Raw genomic sequence first — 16,125 nt, 5'->3', positions numbered from 1 at the left:
CATTTTACATGTTGAACTGCTTAAATTTTAAAACTTCATGGGAACTACAGAACACTAGTGAAAGAAATTGAAGAAGACACAAAAAGATGGAAAGTCATTCCATCTCATGCATCAGAAGAATAAACAATGTTAAAATATCTATACTGAAATAAGCCAAGGAGAGAGAGTCACATATCATATGGTTTCACTGATTTGTGGAGCTTAACGAATAGCATGGAAGACATGGGGAGATGGAGAGGAGAAGTTAGTTGGGGGAAATTGGAGGGGAAAATGAACCATGAGAGACTGTGGACTCTGAGAAACAAACTGAGGGTTTTGGAGGGGAGGGGGCTGGCGAGTTGGGTGAGCCTGGTGATGGATATTATGGAGGACACGTATTGCATGGATCACTGGGTTTGGTGCATAAACAATGAATTCTGGAACACTGAAAGTAAATAAAAATAAATAAATAAATAAATAAATAAATAAAAATGTCTATATTGCCCAGAGCAATCTATACTTTCAATTATATTCCAATCAAAATTCCACTGTCATTTTTCAAAGTGCTGGAAGAAACAATTATAAAATGTGTGCAGAACCACAAAAGACCCTGAATTGCAAAGGAAATGCTAAAAACGAAAAACAAAACTGGGGGCATCGCGTTGCCTGATTTCAAGCTTTACTACAAAGCTGCGATCACCAAGACAGCATGGTACTGGCACAAAGACACATAGACCAGTGGAACAGAGTAGAGAGCCCAGATATGGACCCACAACTCTACGGTCAAATAATCTTTGAGAGAGCAGGAAAAAATATCCAGTGGAAAAAAGACAGTCTCTTCAATAAGTGGTGCTGGGAGAATTTGACAGCTATGTATAGAAGAATGAAATTTGACCATTCTCTTACACCATACATGAAGATAAACTCGAAATGAATAAAAGACATGAGGCAGGAATCTATCAAAATCCTAGAGGCGAAGATTGGTAGTAACCTCTTCAACACAGGCCCCAGAAACTTCTTTCAAGACACCTCTCCAATGGCAAAGGAAACAAAACCAAAAATGAACTTTTGGGACTTCATCAAGATTAAAACCTTCTGCACAGCAAAGGAAACAGTCAATAAAACAAAGAAGCAACTCACGGAGTGGGAGAAGATAATTGCAAATGACACTACAGACAAAGGGCTGATATCCAAAATCTATAAAGAACTCCTCAAACTCACCACTCAAAAAACAGATAATCATGCCAAACAATGGGCAGAAGACATGAACATACACTTCTCCAAAGAAGACTATAAATGGCTAACAGCCACATGAAAAGATGTTCATCATCATTAGCCATCAGGGAGTTTCAAATCAAAATCACATTGAGATACCACCTTATACCAGTTAAAATGGCCAATATTAACAAGACAAGAAACAAGTCCTGGAGAGGATGTGGAGAAAGGGGAACCCTCTTACACTGTTGGTGGGAATGACAGTTGGTGTAGCCACTTTGGAAAACAGTGTGGAGATTCCTTAAGAAATTAAAAATAGAGCTACCCTGAGACCCTGAAATTCCACTATTGGGTATTTATGCCCAAAATACAGATATAGTGAAAAGAAGGCCCACCTGTACCCTAATGTTCATAGAAGCAGTGGCCATAATAGCCAAACTGTAGAAAGAGCCAAGATGACCTTCAACAGACGAATGAATAAGGAAGATATGGTCCATATATATAATGGAATATTACATAGTTATCAGAAAGGATGAATACCCAACTTTTGTATCAACATGGACTGGAGTGGTGGCGATGATGCTGAATGAAATAAGTCAAGCAGAGAAAGTCAATTATCATATTGTTTCACTTACTTGCAGAGCATAAGGAATAATATAGAGGGCATTAGAAGAAGAAAAGGAAAAGTGAGTTGGAGTAAATCATAGGGGGAGATGAACCTTGAGAAACTGTGGATTCTAGGAAACAAACTAAGGGTTTTGGAATGGAGGGTGGGGGATGGGTGAGCCTGGTGGTGGCTATTAAGGAGAGCATGTATTGCATGAAGCACTGGGTATGATGCATAAACAATGAATCTTGGAACACTGAAAAATAAAATAAAATTTAAAAATAATAAATATATAAAAGACAGAAAGTACTGTATTTTTATACCATACAATGGTGCTATAAAAAAAAACTGAGAATCTAAATTTCCAACAGGGAAATAGTTAAGTATCAAGTACAAAATATAATATGTAATCTTGAAGTTGTAATTTCAAAAGTTATTTTTGTGGTTTTGGGGCACCTGGGTGGCTCAGTGGGTTGAAGCCTCTGCTTTCGGCTCGGGTCATGATCTCAGGGTCCTGGGATTGAGCCCCGCATCAGGTTCTCTGCTTGGCGGGGAGCCTGCTTCTCCCTCTCTCTCTGCCTGCCTCTCTGCCTACTTGCGATCTCTCTCTCTCTGTCAAATAAAGAAATAAAATCTTTTAAAAAAGTTATTTTTGTGGCTTTATATAAAGTGAATAAAACAAAATGGGATTGTTCTACTTGGGTACTGTAGCTTTATAAAAAAATTACACATTTGGACAAGGACTAAAAGGGAACAAAGTAAAAATAGAAAACAGAAAATGCAAAAAAAGGAAAACTTCATACATTAATTTTTAAAAAGTTTTCTGGAAAATGAATATAAACTCACTTTTGTTTCTTTCTTTGTATTCCTATGCATGAGAAAGAAACTTACAACTGGAGCACTGGGTGTGTTGCATAAACAATGGATTCTGGAAAACTAAAATGAAATTTAAAAAAATAAAAATTAAAAAAGAAAACTAATGACTTCATTTTCTTTTTTTAAAAATATTTTTTATTTAAATTCAATTAATTAACATATAATGTAGTATTGATTTCAGAGGTATAGGCCTGTGATTCTTCAGTCTTATATAATACCCAGTGTTCATTACATCACATGCCCTCCTTAATGTCCATCACTGTTTCACCTTCCCTCCACCCTTCTTCCTTCCAGCAGCCCTAGGTTTGTTTCCTATGATTAAGAGTCTCTTATGGTTTGTCTCCTTCTCTGGTTTTATCTTGTTTAGTTTTTTCCTCTCTTACCTTATGATCCTCTGTTTTGTTTCTTCTTTTTTTCACTAGGATTAAGGTCAAACTCTGACACGACCTATATGGCCATTTGTGATCTGCTCCCTCCTAATCTTTGTAGCTCACCATTTTGGCCTTCTTCATCTCATATGCTATGTTCCACCCAAGCCAAAGTTCTGTCAGTTTCATATTTTTCCAAGGTGCTATGTTCTTTCTCTTACCTCTAGGTCTTATGTGTTGTTCTATTTGACTCAATCTTGCTTCACCTTATTCATTCTCCCACTTAGTTTTTGGGTCTCAGTTTAGAGTTTCCTTCTTCAAGAAGTCTCCCTTGACTTCCTGTGTTTCTATATTAGATGTTCCTGCCGTATGCTCCTAATGTACGTTGTATATTTAACCACAGGTTATGCAAATTTCTTCTTTAACTGCCAGTCTTTAAAGCTTATAATGGAAGCCCTGTGAGGTCAGGGATTTCTTTCAGGCTTCCCACTGTAGACTCAGAGCCTAGTAAAGCATTTGATACAGACTGGTGCTCAGTATGCTACATAAGTGAAAGTACGATGAATAAAAAGTAATAATAAGATAGCCTTTGACCTGGGCTTCATAGGTCGCAAAATTCTCCTAGAAAATCTTTGCATTTGTAAGCTTCATGTTTAAGAAGATGACTTAGGTGGGACTTTTCCGGCTTTGAGGTTGACTTAGATATGACTGATGCTTCATTGTTTAGTCAACAAGTTTGTTCTCAAAATACCTGTTACATGTCACTGTCAGTCCCTCTGCTATTCTAATTCACCTACTGTAATGGTTGAACTTTGTTCTTCTAAGCATCTGACCCCATTCTCCCGAGGTATCTTGAGTTCGCCTAGTTATCAAAAAGAGGCATCAGAAGACATGAAGGGTGCTTGGTTCTAGATTAGGTTCTAGCTCTTAAAAGAGCTGCATTAACCTGTTTTATATTTTGGAATCAGCAGCCATGTAGCCTCCCATTCAAAAAAATAATTCTTTTAAAAATCATTTATTTATTTATTTGGAAGAATGAGAAAGAGGAGGGTTGGGGGAGAGCAGGGGCATGAGAAAGAGAGTCTTAAGCAGACTCCACACAGAGCACAAAGGCTGATTCAAGGATGATCTCACCATCCTGAGATAACAACCTGAGTTGAAACCAAGGGTTAGATACTTAACTGACTGTGTCATGCTGGCACCATTCAAAGAAAGAATTCTTAGTAAGATAAATCTGAAACTCCTTATATAACATTATTTCCAAAAGGCTACACAAACTCTGCTTGGATACCTCCAATAACTGAAAGCTTACAATCTTTTAAGGCAACTCATTCAACTTCTGGATTATTTTTCCTTATATGAAATAGCCAAACATATTTCTTCTTTTACCTTATATTCATTGGTTCCCTTTTCTATTGAATTTAGGACTCCTGAGCAGTGCCACCTCGCCATTTGTTAACCACAAAATATCTGTTCTCTTGTGGACAGTGTTTATCCTCCTGGGCACCTACAATGAAGTGCTGGCTCCCAAGTACCATCTGGTCTCTGTTATCATGCTAGGACTTTCTTCAAACTGTGGTAGAAGATTCCAGGATGCCATCTGCCTCTCCTAAACTTTCTAGCTCATTGCTTGTCCTTCCTTCTTTGGCCTCTGTCTTCCCACTTGTACTAAGATTCCAGCTTCTGGATTAGAGCCTACCAGCATACAGAAAGTATGTGCAGGGGTCTGAAAACAACTTACAGACCCTCTTAATTTGCATGAGTGATTTATGGCAACTTAACCACTTGGAAAAAAATTTGTGCAGTTTCAAAATCAGGATTTCTATTTGCATGCAGAAAACACAGGAGTTCTAACAATGCAACTGTTTCAGGAAAGATGAACACAATCAAAACTTAGGGTATAGAGCAGCCCAGATTGGAACTTTTCAGCTTTACTTTCCAAATTAATTGATCTTGATCTCTGGCAATCTGTTATTCTGTTACAGTGGAAAAGAAACTTGTTTAGGGGTATGAGGTAGGCAGAATAATTCCTTCCTAATCAAAAGAACTTGAAAATATATTAAGTTGCATGACAAAGAGGAATTAAAGTTGTAGATGGAATTAAGAGTGATAATCAGACACTATTTATTTATTTATTTATTTAGAGAGAGAGAGAGATAGTGGCAGAGCGAATGAGTGGGGAAGAGAGGAAGAAGCAGGCTCTCTGGAGAAAAGGAAAATGACAGCAGAGAAGGGGACCTTATTTCAACCACTCCACTGAATTTAGCTAGTTATCTACTAAACCATAATTAACACCCACAAAATCAGTCTGAAATGTATGAGTATATATCTGGGGAGGGAAAAAGATAGAGGAGTAGAGGCCCATATCTCAACTGGTCTCCTGAATTGAGCTGGATATCTACCAGGCCATTCTGAACACACACGAAATCAGCCTAATATATAAGAAGATATATCTGGATCTCTACAAAAAGAATATCACTGATGGTTGGTCTCGAGGTATGAAGCAAGGAGTCATGATTCTGTGGGCAAATATCAGAACATAAATGGAAGGGGGAGGGTGCTGCCATAAGCACTGGTGTCAGGAAAGTGAAATAACACAGGAACACCAAAACGTCCCATGCTGGGAACTGGCACAGACTGGTAGCAATGGGGAAAGAACTTTACTCCACTCCCCTGATAGGACCCAGGAGCTGTGGGTACATGTGCATGGCCCAGGGACAGATTCCAGTATTAGAAGCATAAAGGGAAGAGATGTGTCCAGCCCTGGGAGTGAGGGCTGAAAGTGTTGCTGTGAGGTGCACAAACCAGAATGGTGTGGCTTTTAGCAGCAAGGACAGATATGGAGACAGTGTGGCCTAGAGGGCTCACTGAAGAGCAGAGTGTGATTTCTTTGTTCTGACACAGAAGTTAGGATACGGTCATTTCTGTTCTGACTCTCAGAAGAGACAGGAAAGCAGCCAGGGAATGCCACCAGAGAACAAATTCTCCCCAAACCTGTTTTCACTGAGCCCATCCTCCCCCCACACAAGATGCAGGGCAACTCTGTCCAAACAGGGTGGCCTAAGAAACAGCACAGAAGGCCCCTCCACCAGAAGACAGGCTGGAAGAATAAGAGGACAACAATACTAGTGTCTCCATAAATTAGGTGCATCGGACTTGGGTTATGGTTGATATTTTAGACTATGTACATTCCCTCATATGTACATTCCCTCATAAAAGAATGACTAGGGGGAGGAAATACCAAAAAATAAAAGAACAAGAGACAGTGGCCTCAGCCACAGATCTAATGGATATGGATATAAGGAAAATGTCAGAGATATTCTTCATGATAACAATCATAAAGTCAATAGCTAAGCTTGAGAAAAACACTAGTGACAATATAAAACCTCTAAAGGAAGAAATGAAATCTAATCAGAACAAACCTAAAAATGCTATGAATGAGATGCAATCTAAACTAGACAATTTAACAGCCAAGGTAAATGAGGCAGAAGAATGATTTAGTGATACAGAAGATAAATTGATGTAAAAGATAGATTAGGATAAACAGCTAGAAGCCCATGAGAACAGACATAGATAAATCAGTGATGCCATGAAAAGTTCCAATGTCTGAATTATTGGGATCCATGAAGGGGTGGAGGGAGAGAGAGAGAGAGGACCAGAAGGTATATTTGAGCAAATCGTAGCTGAGAACTCTCCTAATCTGGGGAAGAAACAAGCACTTGTGTCCAAGATACTGAGAGGACAACTCCCAAAATAAAAAATAGATCAACATCCCTGCATTTAATAGTGAAACTTACAAATCTTAGAGTCAAGAAAGCTATCCTGAGAGCAGCTAGCGAGAAGAGATATATTATGTGTAGAGGAAAGAACACCCAAATATCATCAGACCTGTCCATAGAGACCTGACAAGCCAGAAAGGTCTGGCAAGACATACTCAAGGTTCTAAAGGAGAAGAACATGAAGAAAAGAATACTTTGTCAAGCAAGGCTGTCATTCAGAAAGGACAGAGACAAATAACTTCCACGACCAGCAAAAACTGAAAGAATATGTGACCACCAAGCCAGCCCCTCAATAAATATTAAAAGGGATTGTATAAAAGAAGAAATACCCCAAGAGTAATATAGACCAGAAATTTACAGAGACAGTTTATAGAGACAGTGACTATACAGGCAATATGGTGGCAATAAATTAATAAATTTCAATATTTGCTCTCAATGTGAATGGGCTGAATGCGCCCATTAAAAGGCACAAGGTTTCAGACTGCATAAAAAAGCAGGACAAGAGAGTCATTTTGAACCTAAAGACACTTCCAGATTGAAAGTGTGGGGAGAATCATTCATCATGCCAAAGGACCTCAAAAGAAAGCTGGGATAGCAATTCTCATACCAGACAAATTAGATTTTAAACTAAAGACTGTAGTAAGAGATGTAGAGGGACATTATATTTTACTTAAAGGTTCTATCCAACAAGAACATCTAACAATTGTAAATTGTAAATCCCCCAAAAGGAGAGCAGATAACTACATTAGCCAACTGGTAATCAAAATAAAGAAACATATTGATAGTAATACATTAATAGCAGGAGAGCACAACACTCCACTCTCAAAAATACACAGGTCATCTAAGCAGAAGATCAACAAAGAAACAAGAGCTTTGAATGGCACATTGGACCAGATTAGACCTCATGTTCATATACAGAACATCCCACCCTAAAAGAACAGATACTCATTCTTCTCGAATGCACATGGAATTTTCTCTGGAATAGACCACATACTGGGTCACAAGTCAGGTCTCCACTGATACCAAAAGATTGAGATTATTCCCTGCATATTCTCAGACCACAGTGTTTGAAACTGGAACTCAGTCACAAGAAAAAAAAAAAAAAGGAAGGAATTCAAACACATGGAAGTTAAAAAACACCCTGCTAAAGAATGATTGGGTCAACCAGGAAATAAAAGAAGAACTTAAACAATTCATGGAAACTAATGAGAACAAAAACACATCAGTCCAAAATCTATGGGATACTGCAAAGGCAGTCCTAAGGGGGAAATACATAGCCATTCAAGCTGACTCAAAAAAGTAGAGAAATCCCAAATGTACAAGGTAACCTTCTTCCTAAAGGAGCTGGAGAAAAAAACAGCAAATAAAACCGACATTACATGTGAGAAGAGAATTAATGATAATGATTAGAGCCAAGATCAATGAAATAGAAACCAGAAAAACAGTAGAACAGATCAACGAAAAGTAGAAGCTGATTCTTTGAAAGAATTAATAAAATCAATAAACCTCTGGCCAGAGTTTTCCAAAAGAAAAGAGAAAGGAATCAAATTGATAAAATCATAATTGAAAGGGGAGAGATCATGACTAACACCAAAGAAATAGAAAAAAATAGAAATTATTATCTCCAACTATATGCCAACAAATTAAGCAATCTGAAAGAAATGGATGCCTTCCTGGAAACTTATAAACTACCTAGACCGAAACAGGAAGAAATAGAGAGTCTGAACAGACAATAAACCAATAACAAAATTGAAGCAGTAATCAAAAACCTCCCAAAAATAAGAGTTGTGAGACAGATGGCTCCCCATCTGAATTCTGCCAAACATTTAAAGAAGAAATCATGTCTTTTGCCCATTTTTTGACTTGATTATTTGTTTTTGAGTGTTGAGTTTGAGAAGTTTTTTTATAGATCTCAGAGTGGGAGATGAACCATGAGAGACTACTGACTCCAGGAAAAAAAAAAAAAGTGAGGGTTTTAGAAGGGAGAGGAGTGGAAGAATAGGTGATCCTGGTGATGGCTATTAAGGAGGTCATGGATTGCATAGAGCACTGGGTGTTATATGCAAACAATGAACCATGGAACACCATATCAAAAAGTAATGAAGTACTATATGGTGACTAACATAACATAATAAAAATAATAAATAAAAAGAGATCATACCTATCGTTCTGAAGCTGTTTAAAAAAAATAGAAACAGCAGGAAAACTTTCAAACTCGTTCTATGAGGCCAGCATTACCCTGACCTCAAAAAAAGACAAAGATCCCATAAAGAAGAGAATTACAGACCAATATCCCTGATGAATAAGGATGCCAAAAAACTCAACAGGATCCTAGCTAATAGTATCCAACAGTACATTAAAAGGATTATCCCTCACAACAAGGTGGGGTTTATTCCTGGGATACAGGGGTGGTTCAACATTCACAAAACCATCAATGTGGTAAAGCAATTTGATAAAAGAGAAGACAAGAACCCTATGATCCTCTAAACTGATGCAGAAAAAGTATTTGACAAAATAACACTTCCTTTCCGGATTAAAACTTCTCAAAGTATAGAGAAATAGGGAGCATTCTTCAATATCAGAAAAACCATCTATGAAAAGCCTACAAGAAATATCATTATCAATAGGAGAAAAGTTGAGAGCTTTTCCTGTAATGTCAAGAACATGACAAGGAGGTCCAATCTCACCATTATTGTTCAACATAGTACTAGAAGTCCTAGCCTCAGCAATCACACAACAAAAAGAAATAAAAGATATTCAAATTGGCAAAGAAGAAGTCAAACTCTCTCTCTTCACAGATGACATGATACTTTATGTGGAAAACCCAAAAAATTCTACCCCCCTCAAGTTACTAGAACTAATACAACAATTCAGCAATATAACAGGAAGCAAAATCAACACACAGAAATAAATTGCTTTTCTATAGACTCACAATGTAACTGTGGAAAGATAAATTAGGGAATCAATTCCATTTATAATAGCACCAAAAAAACATAAGATAATTTGGAATAAACCTAACCAAATAGGTAAAGAATCTATACTCTAAAAACTACAGAACATATATGAAAGAAATAGAGGAAGATACAAAGAGATGGAAAAACATTCAATTCTCAGGGATTGGAGGAATAAACATTGTTAAATAGTCTATTCTGTCCAGAGCAATCTGTACATTCAATACCATCCCAATCAAAATACCAATGGCATTTCTCAAAGCCTGGAACAAAAATCCTAACATTTCTATGGAATCTGAAAAGAACCAAATCACCAAGGAAATGCTGAAAAATAAAAACAAAGCTGGGGGTATCATGTTGCCTGATTTCAAGCTATGTTACAAAGCTGTGATCACCAAAAGAGCGTGGTACTGGCACAAAAATAGAAACAGATCAATAGAAGAGAATAGAGAGTCCAGATGTGGACCCTCAACTCTATGGTCAACTAATCTTCGACAAAGCAGGAAAAAAAAATTCCCAGCTTCAATAAATGGAGCTGGGAAAATTGGATGGCCTCATGAAGAAGAATGAAACTTGACCGTTCTCTTACATCATTCACAAGGATAAGCTCAAAATGGATGAAAGACCTCAAGGTGAGACAGGAGTTGATCAAAATTCTGGTGGAGAACATAGGCAGTAACCTCTTCAACACTGACCACAGCAACTTCTTTCAAGACATGTCTCCAAAGATAAGGGAAGCAAAAACAAAAATGATCTTTCCAGATTTCATCAAGATAAAAATCTTCTGCACAGCAATGGAAACAGTCAATAAAACTAAGAGACAATCCACAAAAAGGGTGAAGATATTTGCGAATGACAGTACAGATAAAGGGCTGGTATTCAAGATCAATAAAGAACTTCTCAAACTTAACACCCAAAAAACAAATAATCAAGTCAAAAAAATGGGCAGAAGATATGAACAGACACTTCTCCAAAGAAGATGTACAAATGGCTAACAGACACATGAAAAAATGTTCACCATCATTAGCCATCAGAGAAATACAAATCAAAACCACAATGGGATACCATTTTATACCAGTTAGAATGGCAAAAATTAACAAAACAGAAAACAACAAATGTTGGCAGGAATGTGGAGAAAGGGAAAATCTCTTTCAATGTTGGTAGGAATGCAAGTTGCTGCAGCTACTTTGGAAAACAGTGTGGAGATTACTCAAAAAGTTAAAAATAGGGCTACCCTATGACCCAGCAATTGCACTACTAGGTATTTATCCCAAAGACAGATGTAGTGAAAGGAAGGGGCACATGCACCCTAATGTTAATAGCAGCAATTTCCGCAATAGCCAAACCACAGAAGGAGCCAAGATGCCCTTCAACAGATGAATGGATAAAGAAGATATGCTTCATATATAAAATGGAATATTACTCAGCCATCAGAAGGGATGAATACCCGCCATTTTCATTGACATGGGTGGAACTGGAGGGGATTTTGCTAAGTGAAACAGGTCAAGCAGAGAAAGACAATTATCATACAGTTTCAAATATTTGTGGAACATAAGGAATAGCATGGAGGACATTAGGAGAAGGAAGGGAAAACTGAAGACAGGAAAACCAGAGGAGGTGAAAAAAACATGAGAGAATCTGGACTCTAGGAATCAATCCAAGGGTTCCAGAGGGGAGAGGGGATAGGAGGATGGGTTAGCCCAGTGATGGGTATTAAGGAGGGCAACTCTTTACAATGAGTCCTGGGTGTTATACACAAATAATAAATCATGGAACACTACAACAAAAACTAATGAAATACCAGATGGTGACTAACATAACTTATTTAAAAAAAGAGTCCAAATTAAAAATGAATTAATTAATCAACAAAATACCATTGGCATTTTCCGCAGAGCTGGAACAAACAATCCTAATATTTTTATGGATCCAGAAATGACCCCAAATCACCAAGGGAAGGTTGAAAAAGAAAAAAAAAAAGCTGGGGACATCACAATGCCCAACTTCAAGCTGTTTTTAACAAAGCTGTGATCACCAAGACAGCATGATATTGGTACAAAAAAGGATATAGATCAATGGCACAGAACAGAGTGTCCTGAAATGGACCATCAATTCAATGGCCAACTAATCTTTGACAAAACAGGAAGTCTCTTGAAGTCTCTTCAATAAATGATGCTAGGAAATTTGGACCGCTACATACAGAAGAATGAAACTGGACCATTCTTTTACATCACACACAAAGATAAATTCAAAGTTGGTGGAAGAACTCAATGTGAGAGATGAATCCATCAAAATCCTAGAAGAGAACAGAGGCAGCCTCTTTGACATTGGCCACAGAAAATAATTTCAAGCCACATCTCCAAAGAACGGGGAGCAAAAGCAAAAATGAACTTTTGAGACTTCATCAAGATAAAAGATTTCTGCATAGCAAAGGAAACAGACAATTCACAGAATGGGAGAACGTATCTGCAAAATATATTTTAGATAAAGGGGTGGTATCCAAGATCTATAAAGAGCTTCTCAAACTCAATACCCAAAAACAAATAATCCAGTCAAAGAATGAGCTAAAGACATGGAATGTGTGGGGATGGTGTACCAGATGTTGGGTATTGAGGAGGGCATGTGTTCTGATGAGCATTGGGGATTATATACAACTAATGAATCATTGAATACTTGATCAAAAACTAATGATGCACTGTATGGTCGCTAACTTAAAATAGATAGATAAATAAATAAATAAATAAATAAATAAATAAATATTGACTTGCAAAGGAAAAAAAAATAAAAAGTAAAAAATTAAGTTGACCTAAAAACAAAAGGAAGAAGCAGTATCCCCACTAAGCAGGGAGCCAGATGTGGGACTCGATTCTGGTACCATGAGATCATGACCAAAGCTGAAGGCAGGTGTTTCACCATCTGAGCCACCCAGGTGACTGCCGATTAGCTCACTTTAAAATGTGATTATCCTGGATCATTTGCATTACCCCAATGTTGTCACGAATCCTTTAAATTGTTACATAAACCAGAGGAGGTGCAAGATGATGGAGAATTAAGAGACCCTGTTTCAACCGGTACCCTAAAGTGAGCTAAATATCTACCAGAACACTCTGGACCCCCATGAAATCAACCTGAGATGTAGGATTATACATGTCTGGATTTCTATGGGGGCAGAAGACACCAGTGGAGAGGTAGAGCAGAGTGGAAATGCTTGGATTGACATCAGAGGATAAACAGAAAGGGTAGAGAGCAACCAGAAGGGACCCATTAGAAAGCAATATCCCAATAGGAAAGTGCCCTGTGGTTGGGGAAAAGCATTAACTTGGAGTCTGGTTAAAAGCACTCAAAAAGAGCAATAGAACAGTTTCAGGAGAAGAGATACTAATTATTCTTTAAATGTTTGGTAGAATTAGCCTGGGAAGTTGTCTGGCCCTGTGCTCTTGCTTGCTGAGAGATTTTTGATGACTGCTTCAATTTCTTTACTGGTTATGGGTCTGTTCAGGTTTTCTATTTCTTCCTGGTTCAGTTTTGGTAGTTTATACATCTCTAGGAATGTATCCATTTCTTCCAGATTACCAAATTTGCTGCATATAGTTGCTCATAATATGTTCTTATAATTTTTTTTAGATTTTACTTATTTATTTGACAGAGAGAGAGAGAGATATCACAAGTAGGCAGAGAGGCAGGCAGAGAGCCTGATGTGGTGCTCCATCCCAGGACTCTGAGACCATGACCTGAGCCAAAGGCAAAGACTTAACACACCGAGCCACGCAGGTGCAATAGTTCTTGTAATTTTCCTATTTCTTTGGTGTTGGTTGTGATCTCTCCTCCTTCATTCATGATATTATTTATCTGGGTCTTTCTCTTTTCTTTTTGAAAAGTCTGGTGAGGGGTTTATGAATCTTATTAATTATTTCAAAGAACCAGCTCTTAGTTTTGTTGATTTGTTCTATTGGTTTTCTTGGTTTAGATTTCATTGATTTCTGCTCTGATCTTTATTATTTCTCTTCTCCTGCTGGGTTTAGACATTCTTTGCTGTTCTTTCTCAAGTTCCATTAGGTATAGGGTTAGGTTGTGTATTTGAGACCTTCCTGGTTCGCTGAGAAAGGCCAGCATGGCTATATACTTTCCTCTCAGGACTGCCTTTGCTGCACACCAAAGATTTTGAACAGTTGTATTTCCATTTCCATTTGTTTCCATGATTTTTTTCTTCAATTCTTCTATAACTTCCTGGTTGACCCATTCATTCTTCAGTAGGATGTCCTTTAGCCTCCATGTATTTGAGTTCTTTCCAACATTCCTCTTGTGATTGAGTTCCAGCTTCAGAGCATTGTGGTCTGAAAATAATCAGGGAATGATCCCAATCTTTTGGTACTGGTTGAGACCTGACTTATGACCCAGAATGTACTCTATTCTGGAGACTGTTCCATGTGCACTAAAGAAGAATGTGCATTCTGTTGCTTTGGGATGGAATGTTCTGAAAATATTTGTGATGTCCTTCTGGTCAAGTGTGTCATTTAAGGCCTTTATTTCCTTGTCGATCTTTTGCTTGGATGATCTGTCCATTTCAGCAGGGGTGGATGGGTGTTGAAGTCCCCTACTATTATTGTATTAATGTCAAAGGGTTTCTTTGGGGTTTATATAGTTGGCTGCTCCCATGTTAGGGACATAGATATTTAAAACTGTTAGATCTTCTTCTTGGACAGACCCTTTGGGTATGATATAGTGTACTTTCTCATCTCTTATTATACTCTTTGGCTTAAAATCTAATTTATCCGATATAAGAATTGCCACCAAAGCTTTCTTTTGATGTCCATTAGCATGGTATATTGTTCTCCACCCCCTCACTTTAAATCTGGAGGTGTCTCTGGGTCTAAAATTAGCTTCTTGTAGGCAGCATATTAATGGGTTTTGGTTACAGACCAATATCCTTACTGAACACAGATGTAAAAATTCTCACCAAAACACTAGCTAATAGGATCCAATAGTACATTAAAAGGATTATTCATCATGAACAAGTGTGATTTATTCCTTGGCTGCAAGGTTGGTTCAACATCTGCCAATCAATCAATGTGATACAGTACATTAATAAAAGAAAAAAACAAGAAACATATGATACTCTCAATAGATGCTGGAAAAGCATTTGACAAAGTACAGCATCCTTTCTTGAACAAAATGCTTCAAAGTGTAAGGATAGTAGGTACATACCTCAGTATCATAAAAGCCATCTATGAAAAAACCACAGCAATTCTCAATGGGGAAAAACTGAAAGCTTTTCCCTTAAGGTCAGGAACATGGCAGGGATTTCCACTACCACCACTACTATTCAACATAGTATTAGGAGTCCTAGCTCAGCAATCAGACAACAGAAAGAAATAAAACACATCCAAATCAGCAAAGAAGAAGTCAAACTCTCACTCTTTGCAAATGATAAGATACTTTATGTGGAAAATCCAAAAGACTCCACTCCAAAACTGCTAGACCTCATACAGGAATTCAGTAAAGTGTCAGGATATAAAATCAATGCATAGAAATCAGTTGCATTTCTATACATAAACAGCAAGACAGAAGAAAGAGATGTTAAGGCGTCAATCCCAATTACCCTTGCACCCAAAACCATAAGATACCTAGGAATAAACCTAACCAAAGAGGCAAAAAGTCTGTACTCGGAATACTATAAAGTACTCATGAAAGAAATTGAGGAAGGCACAAGGAAATGGAAAAATTTCTAAGCTCATGGATTGGAATCACAAATGTTGTGAAGATATCTATGCTACCTAGAGCAATCTACACATTTAAAGCAATAACTCTCAAATGACCATCATTTCTTTTCAAAGAAAGGTAACAAATAATCCTAAAATTTATATGGAAGCAGAAAAGACCCCAAATAGCCAGAGGAATGTTGAGAAAGGAAGCCAAAGTTGGTCGAATCACAATTCCAGTCTTCAAGCTGTATTACAAAGCTGTCATTATCAACACACTATGGTACTTGCACAAAAACAGACACATAGACCAATGGAACAGAATAGAGAGCCCAGAAATAGACGCTCCACTACATGGTCAACTAAACTTCAAAAAAGCAGGAAAGAATGTCTAATGGAAAAGACAGTCTCTTGAGTAAATGGGGTTGGGAAAATTGGACAGCCACATGCAGAAGAATGAAACTGGACCATTTCCTTACAGCACACACAAAAATAGACTCAAAATGGATGAAAGACCATGTGAGACAGGAATCCATGAAAATCCTTGAGGAGAACACAGGCAGCAACCTCTTCGACCTCAGCCTCAGGTACTTCTTCCTAGAAACATCACCAAAGGCAAGGGAAGTAAGCGCAAAGATGAACTATTGGGACTTC

At 37.7% G+C, this 16,125-nt stretch overlaps 1 protein-coding gene across 1 annotated transcript in view; it reads left to right on the top strand.

Moving 5' to 3' along the window:
* LOC308337374 (hephaestin-like) overlaps positions 1-16,125 on the top strand; it is a gene marked incomplete at both ends in the record, with an annotated part of 50,926 nt that overhangs the window by 19,761 nt on the left and 15,040 nt on the right. The gene's annotated exons all lie outside the window — the stretch shown is intronic.

This window comes from Martes martes (assembly GCF_963455335.1).
Source record: "Martes martes genome assembly, chromosome: X".
In the NCBI taxonomy this organism is placed as follows: domain Eukaryota; kingdom Metazoa; phylum Chordata; class Mammalia; order Carnivora; family Mustelidae; genus Martes; species Martes martes.
The sequence above is the reverse complement of the archived record's forward strand: the minus strand, read 5'-3'. Positions and strand labels throughout refer to the sequence as shown.